Below are 19,075 nucleotides of genomic sequence, written 5' to 3'. Positions count from 1 at the left end.
TTTGTGGCAGTGGGTGTGGTGGTTGTGGGTATGGGAGTGGTGTGGTTTTGTGGTGCCTGCGGCTGGAGTGCCAGTAGTGTGTGTCTGCTTTTGTCTGTTGGAGTGGGTACATGCTTGGGATTGAGGTGGGAGGCAGGATTGAGATGAGGGAAAGATAGGAGTACGGGCTCAAGGTGGGGCCAGTTAGGGGGTTGCAGTCAGTGCAGAGGCTTTCTTTGCAAGCAATCTCTGCAAGACAGTCTTGGAACTATGAATGGCATCCAGGAATGCAACTATTTATGTCATTTGGGAACTGAGCCCCTGGATGCCATTCACAGTTTCTATTTGGCTTAAGAGATGCTGTGTAAGAGATCAATAGCCTCTTCACTGAATGCAGCTGATGGGACAGGGAGGAGATGCCACCCCTTTTAGGGGGCTGGTTTGACCAGCTGGGGAAGAGCAAGAAGGAGGGTGGAGATGGGAATATGGGTGGTGGGCAAGGATGCAGATGGTACATGTCTTGTTGGGTCTGCCACCACTAGGGACTGGTCTTCTGTGGAGGCCTCTGAAAAAGATGTAGAGCTGGTGCCAGCCCCCTCACCCTCTGTGCCACTGTGTCTGTCCATATCTAATATCTCTGCACCCAAAACACAGCGGCCAGCTGCTTTCCCGCCTTCATGGCCAAGGTCTCCATTGCTTGCTCCAGATTATGCTGAAAAGACACAGACTATATTTTTAGTATATCTGTGCAATTTATTTTTTTATTGAGGTTCATTGAGAAAACTTTTCACACTTTTATTGTTTAACCTGTTGAAAGGTGTTAAAACTTAGGTATACTTCACCATTACCTCATGCATTTTGGACCATATCATGGACCCTTTTGATCACAGTTTTTCAAATTATCATTATTATTTCCATTATCATTTCACTTAAACACTTACATTTTCTCATGGAATTGTACATTACCTCAGAATGGGTCGGATAGGTTGTTTTCAATAGTGAACTCATGTCAGAAATATGTAATCTTGCTTTGTAACATGTGCATTGTCCATCTGCAGAAGACCCTTTAAAAAATCCCTTTTCTTCATTGTTGATTCATCATCTGGACATAACAAAGGATACAAAAATATAATTGTGGGTATGTGTAACTCTGGCACCAATGTGTACACGTTCCTGACTGTTTCAATTAATAATGTTTGCCCATTGAATTCATGTTTGTTGACACAGACTGTCCTATATGCACATTTGTGAAGGTGTAAGGCTTCATGCCAATCTGCTACTGTCAACATGAACTGGCTTGAATCTTGCAGTGAAAACATTTTCAACAATTGTCTTTGCTAAGAAATGTTGCCATTGTACTCATTTACCTAGTTATTTTTGACCATATGCTTAGTATTGTTTGGTGATAATAAGTACTCACCAGGGTGAAGTCAGAAACATACACTGTATCATAAGTACATTGTATGCCATGTCACCTGTAATAGGGTCTACGTTACCTACCCACATTAGTGATGGAGCATCACACCTTACAGAATCCTCAATTGGGGCTTGTGTAATACAACTGGCCCTCATAACAGACAAAACAGGTACCTTTTTGTTCTTTGGCAGGCATGTGTCTACTAAAAACTGAGCTTTGCTTGTGCTAAGAAATCTAGTGGCACCCTTTAATACAAATTTACACCTTATGCAAAAAGTACAGCTCCAGATATCCTCTTGTGCCTTGGATGTGTGTCAACCTTTATGCTGATCCCATAAATCATTGCTGTAACAAAAAATTAATTGTAATTGTATTTATATAGTGCTTACTACCCCTGACGAGGCGTCAAAGTGCATTTTGGTGAGGATCACGCCACTCCGGAACCCAAAAGAATTAGTGGTGGATTAGCATAAGGAAATATGAGTACAATATTAGTATTAGTATAGGGAGGTAAGAGTTAATTTGAGCGGAGGGCATGTGAGTCTGTTAGTTGGATTGAATAGAATAATGGCCGGATAGAGGAGGAAAGAATCCAGAAGTGTTAATTGGGAGATCATAGTAGTAAGATGAGGTTTGGGATGAGTAAAGGAGGGATGGGGGAGGGAAGAGTCTGTAGAAAGGGATTAGGGAGATCATAGTAGTAAAATGGGGTTTGGGATGAGTTAAATGAGAGATAAATGAGGGAGAATGTCGGAGGGTTGTTTGGGAGACCATAGTAGTAAAATGCGGTTTGGGGTGAGCCAGGAGGGGTAGAGGTGGGAAGACTCAAGGAAGGGTTATTTTGGAGATCATAGAAGTATAATTAGTTTGGCATGAGTCAGAGAGTGCAGATAGGGGATAGATTGATAGAGGTATAGGGTGATGGTGAGACAGAGTAAAGCTCTAGAGAAAGTCATTTATTTTCATCTTGTACAGAAGGACTAAAGTATTTATTTATTTCTGTACTCTTATAACATTATTTTATTTTTCCTCAATATTTGAATAGTGAAATGCTTGTAGATAACTAGTTAAGATATAATATTTACCTATTGTAATAGATAAGATAAAAACAGTGGCTCATAAGCATCTGATCAAACAACTTCCTAAAGAAACTCTGCAATGACCTATGAACATGTTAAGCATAATATATATATATGTATATATATATATATTTATATATATATATATACATACATGCATATATACACATATGCATAATATATATACACATACATACAACTGCACACAGAAACATATATACATTTAATCGTGAGTGAAATATACATTTGTTAAAAACAGGCCTAAAGAGTATATGTATATTTTAGGATATAATAGTTATTATACATATTTGTACACACACAAACACCTATATATATATATATATATATATATATATATATATATATATATATACAAATTATAAATGTTTACGTACACAGGGATATAAAAATAGTTAAATGACAATCAGAACTCAATGAACTAACTTACCCGTTGATGCTGCTGTTGGACTCTCAACTGCCCAACAAGCTCCGGATAGGCCACTGCAAGAATGCGGGTCATTAGGGGGTCATGGTGTAGTGCACGCTCTTCCTACGTTGGGAGGACTGGCTGAGGTAGACTTCAGTTGACTTGTGGGTCCATTGCCATAGTTCCTCAGCCTCTTGCAACAATGAAGGCTGTGCCGCTTTTAGACCCCTAAGGTCCGCACCTGCCTGGAGATGGCCTTCCAGATCTCCTTCTTCTAATGGATATGTTTAAAGAAAGAAACATATGTTTTGTGAGGTTTGGTGTGTCTGTTTTGTTGTCACACAATTTTGTAACATCTCTCACAGGTATTTCTAAAAAGTTGGTACAAATCATTTACCAGCATTTTAATTTTCCAAGGAAAATATTATTTGTAGTGACTCTTCAGTACCCTCAATTCTTTCAATGTACTCATGTTACAAATCCATGCCACAAACATCATTTAGGCCAGGAGGCTGAAAGAATTCATGTAGGGAGAGCTATTTTTGAGCAGTACAATTCATTGTTAGCTACTGAAGGCTAAACAACGTGAACATTATTAGCACCACCAAAAGCACAGCTACAATGCCTTAATGCCTGAAGTGTTTTGAGCCATATACTACGGTTTGAACCAGATACAATGTCTAAAAGCAGTATGGAAAGGATGCCATGTGTCTTAGTGATAGCATGGTGTTTGGTGATGTATGAATATGTGTGTGTAGGAAAGGAACATACTTGTACGGTAATTGAGAGTCTGTGTCATAGGTACTTGCAGCACAGAATATTACTTTTCCCATATGTGGCACCATTCAATAGTTAAAACAAACAGATACTCATTTTTCAGAAAATGGGGTTAAAATAAAGTGAAAAAAAAATGTTGGCAAGTCCATAAGTTGAAAGTTTTTTCTTGCACTTTTACATTTCTCTCATTTCGACATATGGCTGTGTTTTGCATTAATACTTATGGTACAGTGTCTACTGGCCACAGGAAGTAGGGGGCATGCAATTTGTAAAGTGAAATCTTGATTTGTGAGTAAATAGATATTAAAAGTCACCTTATTCTTTCAGATGACTTTAAATTTCACTTTACAGACATTTCAGACATTGATAAACATCATTAAGTCACCTGCCAAATTATTGAGTTGTCTACACTCAAATCACAACACTTCTCTGAGGAACTAAAAGGGACAAATTAGCATGTGTATTTTAAAAATGTAAAAAAGAGAGTACTTAGAATCACATTTTCCATTCAAACGTGTACCTGTTTCTCTGGGTACCCATACAGTTGGCTGTACAGGGACAGGACCTCTGTGGTGAGGAGATCCAACCCCTAAAGGGAGAAGTTAGGGGCCCTGTCACCTGCTTTGCCTGGTATCCTGGGTCCAAGAAGTCGATAACAGCAGCAAAAGTGGAAGAGGTGTTGTTGGTTGCAGTGTTAGGAGCAAAGTGACCTTTTTTCGTAATGCCGCATAGATGTACAAGACGTATGCGGTCAACTATGGAGATGGACACAGTCACTGGCTTTTGTGCGTTGCAGTCACACATGTTAGCCAATGCCTGTGTCCGTTTTGGAGTGTTACATCTACTACACAGTCAACTTCCAACGACGGTCGTGAGATTGCCAATGTCCTGATGGCAAGGCTATGCGGCTACCATTTCAGGATGGGAACTAGTGTATTTTTAAATATGAAGGGCTTCACCACCACTCAAAAAGGGGCTAGTTTGTTTACCAATGTAAAATATGTTCAACACTTTTTTTAAAGTTAACACATTAGAATGTAATGCATTACTGTTTTTAAAACCAATAGTGATTGGAGCAATTGATGGCACACATATTGCCTTGGGGGTACCGCATGCCAAGGACCAGGTCTACCACAATCCGAAGAACTTCCATTCAAGCAATTTGCAAGTTGTCTGATTATCTGATTTGTACATCTCAAGCGTATGTGCCCTTTTCCAGGATCAACACATGATTCCTTTGCACTACAGAACAGCAGCACAATACTGCAAATGTCACAACTTGGACCTGAGAGGGACTGGCTTGTTGGTAAGTACAATATGATCATAGGATCATTATTTTTACACTTTAAGAATGTGCAATGGGATGAGAATTTATTGTTCAATATATATTTTTTTACTTTCATGTAAGAGATTCTATTTATCCCTACTGGCCATAGTTTTTAGCACTGCTGAGGAACCCAACAACGCCAGGGGACGTCCGCTTCAGCGAGGCCCATAGAAGAACACAGAGGCCAGTGGATTGGACCTTTGGCCTCTCAAAGGCCAGATTTAGCTGTCTGGCCAAGACTGGTGGAGCCCTCCTCTACTCAACGGATAAGGTGTGCCAAATCAGGGTTGCCTGCCTCATGTTGCACAACATAGCCCTGCAACAGAACACCCCATACATTGTAGTGGATGGAGACAATGAAGAGCCATCGGGTGAGGATATTGAAATATCAAATGGAGTTGACAGTGGTGAAGAGGAAGGAATTGATCTATGTCAAGATGTCATTGAACACTTCACATGAGTGTAAGTATATCTTTACATCATATTAGATTAATTGTCAGAACAACTTGTAATGTGATACGCATATCAGTCTCTGATGGGTTTGTTTTAGGGATGTGTAAGCCTGGAAAATTCCTGGACAAGGATGTTTGTTGATCAAATGTTTGACAGATTGACTACTGTGTTCAAGTACATTGCTTATCTTCGATTGACCTACATGTTTGTGTCCTCATATATTATTTGTAAGGTGTCTATTTTGTCAGGAAAATAAATTAATTTCTTCTTGCTCTTCTGTTTTAGGATTCTTCACCATGTCATCTGCATTTGGACATTTCCCATTTGTGACATTTGCTGTTGCATGCGCCTGTTGCCAAGTAAAAAGGAACATGTGTTGATCCTGTGAAAGACACCCAAACTTTGGTTGCACAAATCTTGTACAATGACAGCTTGCATATTGATTGTATAGGAGTTTATTTGTATTGCATTCGGCTCATTAGACGCATGTGTATTTGGAACCATATCATACGCATCTCCATTCACATTTGCTAAATCCTCATTTTGTGTTACGTGTATGGGGCTGTTGATATGCCTAATCATTGTAGGGTGAAATACTTGTATCAAGCAACTTTGGTTGTGACATTTCACCACATACTGCCATAGTGTATTGAACTGATCACGTGTACCAAAAAAGGTAGTTCTGACATGCTTTTGACTATTGGTTTTATAGATGTGGGATTCCTCTTGTGAGTCAGGATTTCTGGCTCTAGCTGATGAAATGAATCAAGATTAGTTTGCCTATTGCATCTTTTTTGTTGTATCAAATTCCTTTCTTCCATGGTGTCAAGGTCTGGAACATGGCAGTGACGATTTGGTTCATGCAAAAATTTTACTTTTTTTTTTACTTTAGTGTGACCAACAAATCTTTTTTGGAAATGGATATGATTGATACATCAAGGTTTGTGCTAATACTAATTATGTTACACGTTTGGAAATTGGAGAAACATTACCTAAATGTTGCAATTTTGTTTTTTCAGATGTTTTATAAAAATTATGGAAGTAAATCAAATGAAAACAATTATACCACCAGAAAAACCAAACCAATCTTTGAATTTGGGTGTTCCATTTTATTTTGTAAAACACATATCAACTCAAACAGGATGAAAACAATATACAAATGAAAATCAAAAACAAAACAGTCAGTCAAGGTGAATGAACTATTTTAGAAAAGTCATGATTGTTTGAAGTCCAATGTGCACAATACAACTTTCCACAATAAGGAAAATTTGTCAAGATATAGTCCACAGAGTGAATTGTAGTCACACACTGGAGGAAATTAGGTTCGGCATCTCTTGGTGGCGGTGGTTGTCTCAACAGCAACCAGGATTGGGGAGGCACAAGATTGGTGTGATTTTACTTTTGGACACAGGAAGTGGAGGTATCCATTGACGGAGGTGTTGTAACAGCTGGGGTGAGAGGCGCAGTTGTGGGCCGAGTGAGACTAACTGAAGCTGTCTGCCTAGACAGAACAGATGGACCAAGCAGCTCATCATCATAAGAATTTGCAGGAGTGGAATCCTTGCTGTAGGCTTGACCCTGATCTGGAGTGGAGGTATCCTCTGTGGCTGATGTTAGCCATGTAATCTGGGTGTAGGTCTTAAGGTGAATTGCAAGAAACACTTATTGTAAGAGTATGGATTATGAATGAAAAGGCTTTTGAGCTACATATGAAGCCACCTGAAGGAAAATAATTTTACAAATAATGGTATGATTAGATGTTTCAGTGTTCTAGTCAATTTACAAACACATTAGTAATTACACTCATGCTAATTGTAAAAAAATACTACATCTAAAGAAATGACCTGGAAAGTAATACTTACTTGGATACACCACACCAAGGACTAGCTTGCTAATATTCTGACTATCATACAACTTGGTAGGATTTCTGGCATTAGTCATTATATAAACTTTTCTATGTACATTTAATTTAAAAGTGAATTTCACACAGTATAAAACAGAAGATAAATATGCTGCAATTATTACACTATTTAAAGAAATGCATTCATCCAGAGCAATGATACTCATTGGACGTAAACAGCACAAAAATTGTTTCCTTACCAAACACATGCAACTACACAAACTGCTGATCTACCAGTGCCGAAACTGCAAGAAGGAGTCACCACCATGGAAATCAAAAGCTTTGCACTAGAATAAAAAAGAGAGATAAAACATTAAGATCACAAATGCAAATGATGACAAAAAACACAGCTACCACTATCAAACATTATGAAGTCTGACCTTGGGGGCAGGTCAGCATCAAAAACGTCTGATCTGCCCACAAAGCAAGGTGGGCACAAAGCAATTGACACAATAGAGGGCAGTGACCCTTACCCCAGCCACTTCACGTACAATATCATCCAAAAGCCAGCCACACACATCGCCATCCAGCAGCAGGTCTACACACACTGCCAGCAAAATTCCCAGTTCATACACACCATCAGCCAATCTCCAGTCCACACCCACTGCAAGCCAAATGCCAGTACTCACAAAGCCAGCCAAACACCAGTACACGCAGACCATCAGACAAGCTTCACTTCACGTACACAGAAAATATTATTCCCTGGTGTCTAATGGTTTTTCTGTCTCCCTTGGGGGGTAGATGGGCCTAAACATATGTGCTATCTGTGCCCCAATAATGGGGAGCGACCCTTACCCAAGGCCCCCGCAATGTGAAAATAACTTAATCCCGGATATCTAGTGTCTCTGCCTCCCCTTGGGGACAGGCAGGCCTAAAAATATGGCCGATCTACCCCCAGGGGAGCAGAAAATGCCCTAAACATTGCCCCCATTAATAGGGAGCGAGCCTTTCCCTAGGGACCGCACCCTGATGTGCAAACTAGTTATCCCTAGTACCTAGTGGTTTTCTGCCCTCCTTGGGGGCATATTAGCCCACAAATATGGCCCATAAAATGGCCAAAATATTGCCCCCTATTAAGTGGCAGCAAATCTTGCGCAAAAGGGACACTCCCTGACAGGTACATAAATGAATCCCTGGTGTCTAGTGTGTTCTGCCCCTAGTAGGGGCTGATTGGCCTAAAAAAGAGAGTCTTTCACAGAGAAATATATCTTGCCCTGTTCTTCCAACAGCCAGTTGGTCCAACAGTCAGTCGGGTCTCTGCATCCCCACGTATACTCCTGCTTTTGTGCAGTAGAACGTGGGGCTGCCTTGTGGTACTTCGAACATTGATAGGGGCTGGTGGTCGGCTCCCAATGAAAAAGTATAAGTGCCGCACAAAGGAAAAAGTCTTCAATGTTTTGTGTGTGTGTGTGTAAAGTGTGTGTAGGAGTGTGTGTACATGAGTGCGTGTGCATGTGAAGATGGTTGCATTTGGACATATGCACTGATGGGTGACTGTGTGTGCATGTGAGTGTGCAAGTGAGTCTATAAGTTTGTGCACTTAAGTGTGTGTCTATGCATATGATATTGTGTATGTGAGCCTATGTGCATGTAAGTGTGCACAAATGAGTGTGCACACCAGTGCATATTTGTGCTTGTCAGTGTGCATCTGTGTATGCACATGAGTGTTCATGTACATGTGCACTAGTTTGTGTGTGTACATATATTTGTGTTTGATGCATGGTGAGTCCACTCAGCTTTTCATCCTTCTGAGGTTGATAAACAGAGTTGGGTAACCATAAGCATCTGTTATCCATACCAAATATACCCCAATTGGTGAAGGTGTAAATTTACAAGTACACATTTGGTGTGTGTATGTTTGTGTGTATGCAACATGTGTGCATATGACTTTCTCTAAATGTGAACTTGCAAATGTGTGTGTTCATTTGAATATGTGCACATGTGAGAGCCTCTAATATGTCACAAAGGCTAGTCCATTACCAAGCAGTTCATAATTGACTGCATTAGTTTGCCAGTCGTGAATGGCTATGTGAATGACTAAGTGAGCTCGGTGTACTGGCGCCTGTGTGTCTTTGTGCAATAATAGGGGTGCTAAACACCAGGAGACTGTTGTCTCTGGAGCATGGAGTGGAATGGAATTTTCACCTGAACTTTGACAGCTGAAGAGGTGCCTAAAGTAACAGAAGCTTCCCAAACAGGAGGTACCTAGTGAAGAGTCCAGGAACATTTGCCCATTGCACCCTGAAGACTGCTGCTGCCTGTGAAAAGAAAAGTGATGGAGGTGGAGCTGATGCAGTAATCAAGGGGAGAATGACAGCAGTGATCTGCAAAACTAAAGGTGCTGAGCTCTACAGAAATTACTCTTTCTGACGAGCTTGCTTTCTGCATCAAACAAAAAATATCTTGAGGGTTATTTAGAGTTTTACAGAGCAATACCTTCGCCAAAAATTGGCAAATATCTCATCTGCTATATTTCAGTGTACACAATATACATTTGGAGTGCTTACATACTTATACACTATAATTATTTTGCTGATGTCACTCATCCACCAGACTGTTAAATAACTATTTTTTGTCTTTCCATCCTGAAACAAAATTCCTATCCTTTGTCACTGTCTTCTTATCTCCCTCCACCATGTTTAGAGATTGAAGTTGTCCCCCTGGTGGCCTCTGAGGATCTGAAGTAACCTAGAGTTTTAAAGACGTCTGAAATGCAGAAAGTACATCTTTAGTAACCACCTGTGAGCCCTGAATAAAAGACGTATGATTCCCTTCCGGTAAGTCCAGGTTCTCCTGCCTTACATTCCACTGAACCTATACAGAAGTGAGCCAGGAATTCTTTTCAGACCCACAAACAAAGTGATGGTTTCTCATTGGCCATCAGTTCCTGAAATATTATGGTTTGAAATTTCACAAGCAGGTCCAACAGCAGCAATTGGAAAACTGAGACCGCTAGACTCCCATGACACCACAATATTTACACCAAGATCGGACATAGTATGAATAAGAAAATACCCCAGTCACAAGGAGCACATGAAAAAAATCTACTACTGACCTTTCATGCTACTGTACTTGAATTCCAACTAGTATAAAAATTCAGGTTTATGTTCAATGCTCCAACTAGCATCTCCACCTTCTTCTAAAGTCAATGGCTAGTTAACCAGCAAAGATGATCCTTCTTTAATGTAACAACCATGAACCTGGGAGGATGTAACACCCTAATGATATGTCAACCCATGTCACAGAAACATGGTTCCATGGTTGACAAGAGTAAAGGTCTCTGCTCCTGAATCATCCCAGAGTGGGCAACCAAGCCCCCGTGCTCTTTTGGAAATTCTTACGCTACACTGTTCAAACAAGCTTTTTATGCCTCACTAAAAAAGCACTCCAAAGTCGAGGGCACCCCTCCCCTCATGTGATTTTAGGGCAGACTCCCAGTACATGTTAGAACTGATAAAATTGATGTCGACATTTGGCCACCAAACATGTATTTACTAAAATGTAAAGCCTGGTATTTAGATTTTTTCTTCAACATAGTTAGGCATTGTTTAGGACAGTGGTTCCCAACCTTTTGACTCCCGAGGACCCCCACTGAATCACTGTTGAAAGCCGGGGACCCCCAAGCAATTTGTACAATTTAAATTTCAAGAATTAAAACAGTAATTTGCAAAAAATACACAAACAAGAACCCACCAAACAAATACTTAAATTACTAAAGATATAATTATTTTATTTTGAAAATATGCACAAAAATCAAAAGATTTTATTGGGAAGGTCGATACTGCATCTCGATGACTAACTTTTCAATGTTTGGTTTTATGTAGGGAAGCAGAATCCTCTGGTCAGATTCTACATTTCCCAAGCCATTTGTTTCTATTTTAAGGTACATAAGATCTGAGAAGCTTTTTCACATGTAAATGTGGTGGGGAAAGGAAGTAAAACCATAAGGGCCTCTCTTCTCTCCATAACCTCTCTGTCACATGTAATTCATTTGTTTAATAGCACCTCTCATACCACTGTAGGGTGTCGGAGCGCTTTACAGTGGACTACAAAGTGTAGTATTCACATGTCATCTATACTGGTAGGCATTTTGTAAGCATGCTTAGTTTGGAGATGTGCAAACTCGGGATTCAGAACATAACACTGTGGTTAGCGTTGACTTTAATAATAAGAATGTATGCCTACGCAAGCAAACATTTTTTAACACAAATTTCTAATTTCTGCCAGACGGGTTGCATGCAGCTCTTTGACCGCAGTTCATAGCTCTCTGTGCTACATTACGATTGTAATTTATGAAATGCACAGTGACAAAATAATCTGTCACAAAAGCAGTAACCCACTGTGCTGTGCACATAAAATATTGTTCTTTGCATAATGTACGTTCTTTGCAGCAGGCATGTTAACCCTCTGCGCTACCTTAGATGAGTCAGAACTATCGCTAGTCAAACCTCCCATCTCTCTCCTGCAGGAACATTAATCATATGAGTTCTCTTGACCTTTTTATTTTTTGCATGAAAGTTGGTGGATGAATTTGAAGTGCTTTTTAAACTGCTGCATAAATAAAGTAATTAATAGAAAAACACGCTCGTGTTTCTGGGAGGCCCCAGCTGGAAAGGTGTCTTCCTGCCAGCTCAGGCCTGCGGACCCCCTGGGAATGTGTCACGGACCCCTGGGGGTCCGGGGACCACAGGATGGGAACCACTGGTTTAGGAGAATCAAGTTTATTTTGCCAAAATGAAAAGTTTGCATATGATAGCAGGATATGTGACCTTTCATAAATAGAACAGCTTATGTTTGGGAACAAAATGACTGCAGTAGTCCTGTCTGAAACCTTAATCTATAAGATTAGTTTGATCCACGCGCTATATGAACTTGTACATTTCTTGTAACCTGAGTGACAGCACTGATGGGCCTGCAAGGGGATTCTAGTCCACTTTCACTATCTGAGATTGCATGATGTGAGTACACACCTGGATCCCCCTAATACCCTGCACACTTTTTTGACCTGTAACCTTGCACTGAGCACTTTTTAAACTAGGATCCATGTTAAAGAAAAAAGCTTTAAAAAACTGACAAATTCATTCACCCTAGCCAAGAAACTCAACACAGTACTGAAATTGAACCATACCATGCCTTCTGTAAATGCTAGTATATGCCATGTGACTGTAGCATTGCATTGAGTCACTTTGTAAAAATGGCACTGTGCCATGTGCTTGGCTCATAATTGTCAATCATTTATTTATTACCCAATTGGTCTTTGTAGCATGTTTATGGTGGAGGGTGTATAAAATTGTTTTGCTAGCATGTTTTCAAACTCCATTCTGTTTACCCCAATTCATTGTCAAACTAAACCATACCACAACCCAGCCACTGTCCTTTTTAGTGTAGTACACTACATAGAGTGTCGAGAACCCTTAGTATGACACCACTCTAACATTATGGACTAAGCTACACCCCTGGAGTCTGGAAATGTTAAGGACTTGATGGATGCCACATTCCAGATTCTTTGCAGCTTCCTGATTAATTTTCAACCAAATCAAATGAATTGGCCATTTGTGAAGTCCTGATGGGACATCACCAGTAACAGTGTTGTCTGAATCCTGTGCGAGAGATCTAGGTATCGGAAGGTATGTCAACTTATTCTTACTGTACAAAATAAGTCTCTTTCCACTTTGTTGACATGAGAATGAAGTGAGAAGTTGGAGTCCATAGTCACACTACAGTTTTTAAATTCACTCGATGTTGTGGTGGGCTGGTCCATTTATATAGGACAAAAGAATACTTGGGTCATGATTTTGCCATGATCCACAGGAGAGTATTTCAGTTGTTGAAAAATTAAGTTTGAGATTACTTTTTCACTTTGCGGTTCTAGCCCAGCCCAGATATCCTAGCTTCTTAAAGCTTTTCCAGTTTTTAAATAATTCCATTAAAGTTGGCATAACTGCTGCATGTGAGGTTGAAAATGTTCCATTAGCTGTTGAGCTGTTGGTTGGTGGCTTGCTGGGTAGGCCTGGTTGAGGCCTGTTTCTTTTGTATTGGTTTAATGTAGGACGTTTTTAAGTCAATTCAAAATTTGCCACTTGATAGTAGTGAGGAGCTTGATGGAGCAGATATGCTAATTGAAGAAATTTCTAATGATTAATGTGTGTTTATTTATGAGAAAAATGCATAGAGAAATTAATATTAGAAAATAATGTGTATAATCGAAAATGTGCCCTCGGAGAGTGGTCACCATGTGTATTAACAGATGCCAAATAATGGGAAAATGTATATGAAAACGTATCAATATATCATAACTGGCTGTATAACCTATGTTTTATGTTAATTCATATTCTTAAATTAGCCGGACTAAAGTTCTGGTTTCACTGGGCCTTGCTTGCTCATAACGTGGAGACTTCGGAAAGCTTTGCGAGGACTGGTAACTGGAAGGAGGGACCTTAAACTGTTCAGAGTTGAGCTGGCGTAGCTAGAACATTCTGCGATGTACCAGCGGACAGGAGATGATGAAGACAATTTGATGCAATTATGTGTAGTGTAGGCTAAATGTACTTTCCCAGGACATGAACAATAGAGGCACTGACTAAAGACTTGTATGCAATAATTTTGTTACCTGAAGAGCCGGATGATGTTCTCATCGCAAGAAGGACCAATCAATTTCATGGGACACAAAGCCTATGCAAAATTAAAGATTTGGTAAACAAAAACTATAGGTTAGAACCATAACTTCCGACAGACTGACCAATTAGCAATTAGTTGGATGGACTGGGAGAACCTAATAAAAAGTCATGACAAGGGGAGCAAAATCAGAACTGCAAAGAGAAAGTTGATGACGTCAGGAGACGCTGTCCGAAGTGCTGATAATTGGGCTTATACTCTGTGAGCCTGATACATAGCTGACCACTGATGACCTGGGGATGAGGACTGACTCGTTGCTGATCCATCCAGGAAAGGTAGCTATGAAAAATGTGACTGACAATTTTGTGCCTTTCCTTCTAGGTGCCAACTGCGCTGTACCTGATTAGATTTTCTCTCTTTAGATAGATTTTTCCAAATTAATGTTTCATCTAAATTGTTTTCGCATGAAGACCCACATGCTGATGCTAATCTTGGTTAGGTAGGCTGACAGGGAGACGTTGACGGTGACAAATGACTGACAAACTTATTTGCTGAATTACTCCATTAATGCTGATATTCACTGACTTATGATGTGCATTGTTGCTTATGTTTTTCTTTGGAGACATTTTTTTCTTTGATGAATTAATAAAGATTGATTAATAAAAGGCTAAATTAACAATTGATTAGAATTGTCATCAATAGGGAATACAAATTATTAACCTTTTCCATGAGTGATTGTTATTTCTGATTATTATGTTTTTTCTTTTTGGTTCCTTAAGTATTTGAAATTGATGTTGATTATTGGTTCAGTAATCACTGCATGATTAGGATACTCCATGTGATTCAAAAGGTTCATCGACCTATACGCGTCCCCTTGTAAGTTTACTTACTAAGGACCAGGCGTGCTAGCAGTTTTTGGTAGCAGAGGATGGTTAGTTTCCTTGGAGAGCTAGGTATGTGGTGATTAATGGTTATGGTACTAGTTTAAGTTAGGGTTAGTTGTTTGTATTTTATGAGGTTTGAATGTAGTTTTTCTGAAATGGCAATGGTAGCAAAGATGATGTCCCCTTAAGCCCAGAAATTACTTTCCCATATCCTGGATCCTGTTAGTAAGTTGGGTATGTTCTTGTTGTATTTTGAGATAGTGTGAAAGTGGCAGGTTGCACTTGTACAGGCTTAAGCAAATCTCAGGTGAATTGTGAGGTATCTGAGGTATAGTAGAGAGTCTGAGTACTCCAATTGAGGTTAGTAGGAGTGTGCGTACTCCGTAGTAAAAGAGTAGGGAAGTCGTTGAACTTCACATGTGTGTGGTGCTTTGTGCTAAAAAATTATCCACATGGTTGTTGGTGATGTACGGACTCTGCGTGGTCTAAGACTCTGGAGTATATTGACAAGTGTAGGAGACACTTGGTTATATGTTGTAATCTGTCTGATTTAGTCGGTTGATCGGGCGTGGTCAACAAGTTGGTGAGTGTGATAATTGGATGGAAGAAAGATTTTGACTGAGATTTGGCGAGTTCTATGTGCACAAGGACAGAACCATTTATCAGTTGAGAGTAAAGTTTGCGGGTCGAATTTTGCTTGCGAATGTGGGGAACTGAGAGAGCCATAAGTGAAAATCTGTAAGGTCTCTGAAGCAATTGTGTCCCTTCCTGTAGTAAACCAGCAGGTTTGTTTTAGTTATTGGTAAATGCTCGCAATAATTAGCATTAGTGTGTGAATCGAGTTAAGGAGGACGAGCCACAAGACTTTGTCAGCCGCTGTGTGTGGGTGTGACGTCAGAGCGTGCCGCGCTGGGATAGGTTAGTTAGTGAGAAGAGCTGCAACCGGATTGGCAGCCGTCCGTAAGAGGCAATTGGTTGAGTAAGCAGGTGAAAGGAATCTTGGGAGTAAAAGTAATTTCATTATTGATCAGCAAGCAAACAAAACAAGGAAATGAAGATTTTCAAGGCATTTAAGAGTGCAATGAAGGGTGATACTTACATTAAGGCATCAGTGGGGGAGCCGACCCCACCAGAGGATTCCCCGGCTTATATTGTGATGGCGGAGCGAGGTGTAGCACTGTGTTTATGGTTGAAGTAATGGTGCAAGTTAACTAAAAACCAAGGTTCTTTAGCGTTTCCGGAGCATGGAACGTTTAATTTGAGAATTTTGGACCAATTACGAATGTCGTTGTATGAGATGAAGCCATTACCGAGACCAGCACAGTTTGAGGCTTTAGCAATTTGGGAGCTAGTGGCCAGACAGCAACAAGAGATGAAGTTTAAGAAGAGGATGAAGCAAGTGTGAAAAGTCTTTAGCTGAAGCTAGACGGGATTGGGAGCAAAAGAGATGGAGAATGGCGACACTACAGGAGGTTAAATTGTTCCCTGCTATTGCGGAGGAAGATGAGGCAGAGAAGGAAGATAGTGCTAAAGAGGACGAGAGTGGAGGGAAAAAGAAAAAGAGAAAGTCCTATGTAGATGATGATGATTCTGATTTTGAGGATCTCATTACGCAGTTGTTGAGAGATAGACCTCCATCTTCAACAACCTATGCGGGGGTCCAGGCACTAATGCTACTGCCCCTATAGCTGATCCGGCACAAGCCCAGGGAGACGAGGAAGCTGTACAGCCAGAAAGCGGACAAATGCCAGGGGTAGTACAGAGTACACCTAATGCAGGAACATCTACTGTATTTCAAGCGCAGATACATCCACCTTCGGTGCAGAGAATTTATCCAGATGTGCCAGTTCTTGAAACAGTCTCAAACATCATGGTGCCGAGGGAGCAGGGGCTTCTGAAGCCAATGCTGATTCAGACAGATCCGACACCAATGTTGCTGCCTTCAGCCCAAGCACAGGGTCTACCAAAGTTTACAGCATTGACAGGAACGCAGTCAGATCTCACTCCAGTTGTGAATCAGGCAATGGGGGTAACATTCCCACAAGGTGCAAGTGCTAGAGCAGCTCCAGATGCAATATCACTACCAATCACCGTTGGTCCGGTGGTACCCTTATTTGCACAAAAGAAAACAGACGCAGGAGAACAGAATGAAATGTCACAGAGTCTTGTGAGGAGGGGAGTGAGTGATCCTGCGCAGCTAATGTCGTCTGCAGGACAAACTTTCAATGGATCTAGACCTCTAATGGATCTTAGTCCACTTGTAGCACTTCCAGATGCAGTGAATGGCCCGAATGCGAGCCAGAGTCTGAGACTTCTGACACCGCAAACTTCAGGTGCAGTGGTTCAATAGCAAATAACATTTAATTACAGGGATTATCAGCTCAGCAATGAAGTGAATGGTTAGACAGTCCAAATACACCTCAGAATACACCCAAGGGCAGGGATCAGATAAATCGAGTGAGGTTGAATATAGAGGCTACCTTATTAGTAGAGGGAACAATGGGTGTGAACAGATTAGAATCTTACACAGAGGAAGAGCTGAGGTACTTGTGCCCAAAGATTACAAGAGAAGTGAGTAAAATACATCAGAAGCTAGCAAAGTTAGCAGAAAAACATGACATTGACATTGAGAAGATGAAACATTTGAAATGCAGCTACAGATTAGATTTGAAGCAAAGGATTTCTAACATATGAGATCAGCAGGAATGAAAGCACACCTGAGAGAACTGCTGCAGAGTGCGCAGATTTGGGGAGCATTAGAGAAGTGGGAAGGTAGATGGACAAAGAAAAAAGATAAACGAAAATGGGATTCCCAAGAAGGGGGGGAAGGAGTTGACAAAGGGGAATCAGTCAAGATGCTTCCAATGAGAGAAATTCCAGGAGGACAGTTTGTTCATGTTCCGTGGAACAGGAGTGACATATTGTCATTTACAAATGATTATCCAAAATTGAGAGAGAAGCCAGTTGAATGGTATCAACAGACAGATAGATTTGTGAAGCTTTCCAAATGTTTGTGGGAAGACTTGAACACGCTATTGGAAATAGTGGTGCCGGCAGATTTATGGGTTGAGTGTAAGAGAGCAGTAGACTGGCCATCAAGTGAACCAGAAAGGGATAAAGTAACAGGTGCACTTTCACCCGAGGTAATGAAAATTATTATAAGGTGATTGAGTTCCTGAAGACAAGGATTTCTCCAAAAAACATTGATTGGCAGTGGATCGATAGAACAGTTCAAGAGTCTAAAGAATCAACACATAGCTACTATGAAAGATTGTTGAAAGCATTCAAGGAGTACAGTGGTAAGGAAGCAATTGAGCCGAAGGATATGTTGCATTTTGTGTTCAGGTTCATTGAAGGTCTGAGACCAGAGGTAGGGCAGATGATTAAGAATCATTTAATTTGCTGGCAGGCAAAGCCGACTGACGAGGTGCTACAACATGCAAAATACTGTAGTGATGAGATTGAATTGAAACAGAAGAAGTTGAAAGAAAAGGTGATGGTGATGCAAATCAAGGCAGCCCAAACAGGAGTACAGGGAGCTATAGTACCGCCTATGCCGCCGCAAAAAAGAGCTGTTATGGTCCAGCCACAGGTGAGAAGTAGAGTATGTCAAATGGATATGATGCGTGGACCGGACTTAGGGACTGTTGTGGTTCAGAATGACATGCAGGGTATAAAAAAAGATGTTACCGTGTCATTTGTGCGGAAACGTGGGACACCCGAAGTGAGAGTGTCCGTTGATAGTGCAGGATGGTGTGGTTCAGCAAGGTGACTTCAGTACATTTCAAACTGTAAAAGTTCCAAGAATTAAAGGATTCATTCCTAATGCTCAGAATCGAGGACAGACAGCAGGTGCCACGTGCACAATTTGCTCCATTACTGCCAGTGCAGCAGCTGGTTCCCATGGTACCTAGAAAGCAAATGCAAATACCTCAAGCCCTGATGGAACAGCAACAGGTGATGCTCACTCAGCAGGTCGCAGGTCAAAGACAAGACAATAGTAATAACACAGTACACCAGTTTCCATTTTACAGTGAGGATGAAATAAACGAAGAATGGATGAGTGATAGCTCGGATGATGGAGCCTGTATGCTTGCCGCATCCCTAGAAGTAGATCAGAGAGGGCCTTTTGTGAAGGGAAAAGTGATGGGTTACAAGGTTTCATTCTTGGTTGATACAGGAGCTAAGCACTCTACGGTAAGAAGAATACAAGTCCC

This window comes from Pleurodeles waltl, chromosome 7 (assembly GCF_031143425.1).
Source record: "Pleurodeles waltl isolate 20211129_DDA chromosome 7, aPleWal1.hap1.20221129, whole genome shotgun sequence".
Lineage (NCBI taxonomy): Eukaryota > Metazoa > Chordata > Amphibia > Caudata > Salamandridae > Pleurodeles > Pleurodeles waltl.
This window is presented reverse-complemented; position numbering follows the sequence as displayed.